The 4323-nt window shown below is 35.6% G+C and overlaps 1 pseudogene; it reads right to left on the bottom strand.

Annotated features, from left to right (window-relative positions):
* Positions 1–936: 936 nt before the first annotated feature.
* LOC105732773 (peptidyl-prolyl cis-trans isomerase G-like) lies at positions 937–2740 on the bottom strand (annotated as a pseudogene).
* Positions 2741–4323: the final 1583 nt, after the last annotated feature.

Raw genomic sequence — 4323 nt, 5'->3', positions numbered from 1 at the left:
GTCTAAGTCTCTTTGTAGGTCTTTAAGAGTTTGTTGTATGAATCTTGGTGCTCCTGTATTGGGTGCATATATACTTAAGATAGCTAGCTCTTCTTGTTGCATTAATCCTTTTACCATTATGTAATGCCCTTCTGTGTCTCTTTTGATCTTTGTTGGTTTAAAGCCTGTTTTATCAGAGACTAGGATTGCAATCACTGCTTTTTTTTTTTCTTTCCACTTGCTTGGTAAATCTTCCTCGATTCCTTTATTTTGAGCCTATGTGTTTCTCTGCACATGAGATGGGTCTCCTGAACACAGCACACTGATGGGTCTTGACTCTTTATTCAATTTGCCAGTCTGTGTCTTTTGATTGGGTAATTTAGCCTATTTACATTTAAGGTTAATATTGTTATGTGTAAATTGGATCCTTTCATTTTGATACTAGCTGGTTGTACATTCTTTTCTTTCTCTCAGAATTTTTTTCTGTGCAAACTTTTACTTTCTTGGTTTCTGTATTTTTCTTTCTCTTTTGACTTTCTTCTCTCTCTGAGCTCCATGAATCTCTCCTTCTTCTCCTCCTGTCTTCGCTTCTTGATCTTTCTGGTAGTGTTCTTCTCCCTTGGCTTTTTTATTTTTAATTTTTTGAGACAGAGTCTCGCTCTGTTGCCAGCCAGGCTGGAGTGCAGTGGCGTGATCTCGGCTCACTGCAACCTCCACCTCTTGATTTCAAGCAATTCTCCTGCCTCAGCCTTCCGAGTAGCTGGGACTACAGGCACATGTCACCATGCCCAACTAATTTTTTCATATTTTTAGTAGAGACAGGGTTTCACCATGTTGGCCAGGATGATCTCGATCTCCTGACCTCATGATCCACTTACCTCAGCCTTCCAAAGTGCTGGGATTACAGGCGTGAGCCACCACACCCAGCTCTTGCTTGGCTTTTGATGGTCGTCTTCTCCTGTATTCCTGTTTTGTATCTGTGGTACTCCTCACTTCTGCTGCAATCTCTGTCATGGTTTCTTGATTGCACTCTTCTGCTTCTGTCCCTACCTCTGCTTTGTTCTCCTGTTCTGCTATTATAACTGTGTTTATTTTTAGTTATATTCACATTCTCTACTCCTGGATAGTGCACATCTATATTTTTCCTTACTTTTACTGTGACCATGCTTATTATTCCTTGATTCTAACTGTTTAGACTTCTCTTTACTTCTACCCTTTTCCTGATCTTTTCCTTAAGAATCCATCTACTTTTCTTTTTCTTTAACATTTTCATGATCCCATTCTTTACTCCTTGACCTCATCCTCTTTTCTTCATGTCTATTATGGTCTGAATTTCTTTCTTTCCTCTTTGATTTCTCTTTGCTCTTACTCTTACTTTAAGATTTGTCCTTTTTTTCACTTTGTTCTTATTATATTCATCATCTTTTTCTGAATTGATGATGAATATAGTAAGAACAAAGTGAAAGAACAAAATAAGAACAAAGGGAGAGATTTCTTCTGATATCTCTCCCTTTGCTGTTAGATTTACAGTTTTTAACTTTCTTTTCCTTTTCATTTTTTCTGTTTGTACTCTCAAATACATTCCTTGATCAGTTATTTTTCTCTCTTTTATTCTAACTGGACTTCTCTAATTTTATTTCATTCAACTCACTCTTATCCCCTTTAATCCAACTTTCACCACTTGATACCCTCATTCTTTGAGCTCTCTGCATCTCTTGCCTCCAATGTGGAAGAGTCTTACTAAATCTGAAACAATCACTTGATCTGGATCTGGGAGGAGTTCAATAACACATTGGTCCCAGTCCTTTAATTTTCCTGCCAGATCTAATAAATAAAAGTCATCTCTGGTAAGAAGCAGGCTGGGAGTTAGATGGATTATACTTTCTTTCTCTTTCTCGCTCTCTGGCTTTTCCTTTCTGTTTCATCAGCTTTAGAAGCACTTTCTCATTAGGAATCTATTTTCAAGTATAGGAGGGATCCCTTCTGGATGGACAGTAGACTGGGGTTGTGCTTCTAAATTTCCAGCTTAATTCTCACTAGATGCACTCTTCTTGCTTTTCTTTTGCTTCTTCTTTTCATTCTTGTGTTTTCAGGAAGTTTTCCAATGTTTCTTCTTTTCTTTGATTTCTCTTCAGAAGCACATTTGGAATCAGAAGAGGGCTGAAAATCACTTGAGCTATCTGAGTCACTAGATGAGGAGGAGGAAGATGATGATTTATGCCTTTTCTTTTACTCTTTCTTAACTTTAGGTTTGGAAATCAGTTCTCCATAACTGAGTATCCATATCTCCACAGTTTGCTAGCTGCATCTGTCTTCTGGTTTTCCATCTCTCTTACAATTTCTTGGCCAGAGATTGCTTGTCCAAAAACATGATGCCCATCTAAATCAGGAGTTGGTTTCATTGTTATGAAGAGCTGTGAACCATTTGTATCCTTCCTTCTGTTGGCCATTGACAAGAGAAATTATTTGTTGTATTTAACAGCAAAACTCATCTTCCAAAAATCCTCCATAGATAGATCCCCTTTCTTGACCATTTTCTTCACTGATGTCACTACCTTAAACCATAATATCCTTGACAACTCTGTGAAAGAGAACTCTTGTAATGTAATGGCTTCTGAGTTGATTTCCCTGTCCCTTTTTCACCTGTACAAAGATAGCTAAAGTTCTTGCATGTTTTGGGGCACACAACAGAAAATAATTCAAAAACAACTCTTCCAGCAGGTTGATTGTTAATGGCAATGCCAAAAAAAATCAATGACATTGCACCTTTATTCTCATGCTTCCAACACTTAATCTTCAAATGAAGAAAAGACCAAAAAATACCAAGGAGAACTGATACCTTTGCTCCCACACAAGTAGAGTTTCTTCTTCTCTTGGTCTGGTCCTTTAAAGTGCTACAAATTTACCAAAAAGGCACTAAAGCCCGCTAATTACCTCCTTCCCCTACAACTGAGTCCTGATTGTAGAGTATTTTTTTAGTTTTCTCTTTTTTTGCTTGGTTTTTTCTGTTCTTTGTAATCACAGTTAAGTTGTCATCAGTTTAAAATAATTGATTATAAGATGTTATTTGCAAGCCTTACATTAACCACAAAACAAAAACATATAATACACACAAGATAAAAAGCAAGAAATTAAAACATACATTCATAAAAAAATTACTTTTCTACAAAGGAAGTCAAGAAAAAAGGATAAAAGAAAGAGAGGATCAACTAAACAACCAGAAAACAAATAAAATGGCCATAGCAAGTTCTTAAATATCAATAATAATATTGAAAGAAACGGGATAAATTATAAATTATCTAATCAAAAGACGTGAAGAGGCTGAATAGGTAAAAAACAAAAAACAAACAATAAAAACCCAACTATATGCTGCCTACAAGAAATTTACTTCGTGTATAAAGACATAGAAGGGCTAAAAATAAAGAAATGGATAAAGATAATTCAGGCAAATTGGAAACTGAAAAAGAGCAGGAGTAGATGTACTTATCAGACAACATAGACTTGAAGACAAAAACTTTAAAAACAGATAAGGTCCTTATATAATGATAAAGGGCCAATTCAGCAAAGAGGATATAACAATTGTAAGTATATATGTGGAAAATACTTGAATTTGAAATACAAATGAAAGGAGCCTCAGAAATGGAAGAAAGGTAAAAACTTAAAAACAGACAGAAAATCTATAATTCAGTAAATTTGTAATCAAAATTTGAACAGTTTCTGTAGAAATAGAAAAATGGATTCTAAAATTTATACAGAAATGCAAACACTTTGGAATAATTAATGAAAATTCTAAATAAATGAGGACCACTCAAATGAGAACAACCAAAGACTATTCATTTGGAGCTTGCTATAGTAACAGAGTCAGCCACCATGACTTGCATTTGGCAGAAACACAAAGGCAGGCAAGGGAGCTGGAACAGCTATCACCATTAGAATAGCTACAATTAAAAAGCCCGACAATAGCATGCATTGGTGAGGATGTAGAACAAATGGAACTCTCGTAGCGCAGCTGGTAGGACTATCAATACTACAACCACTTATATATCAGTTTGTCAGTCTACTAAAAGTTACTGTACTTACCAGCCATTCTATTTCTAAATAGTTAGCAGAAGTAAAAATATACTTACACAAAACACTGTACATAAATGTTAATAGTCAATTTATTTGTAATTGCTAATAATTCAAGATAATTAAAATGTCTCTCAACAGACACATAGTGTGAAAGAAAAATAAATCTTGGGGCCCCAAAATCAATAAGCTAACGGGAAAAGTCAAGATGGGAACGGTGTAGGGCAAATCTACCTCCAATTCTATTTAAAGTCATCCCTCTGCTCACTGAGATAA

This window comes from Aotus nancymaae, unplaced genomic scaffold, assembly GCF_030222135.1.
Source record: "Aotus nancymaae isolate 86718 unplaced genomic scaffold, 86718_ANA_hifiasm-v0.15.2.pri h1tg000064l_1, whole genome shotgun sequence".
Taxonomy (NCBI): domain Eukaryota; kingdom Metazoa; phylum Chordata; class Mammalia; order Primates; family Aotidae; genus Aotus; species Aotus nancymaae.
The sequence above is the reverse complement of the archived record's forward strand: the minus strand, read 5'-3'. Positions and strand labels throughout refer to the sequence as shown.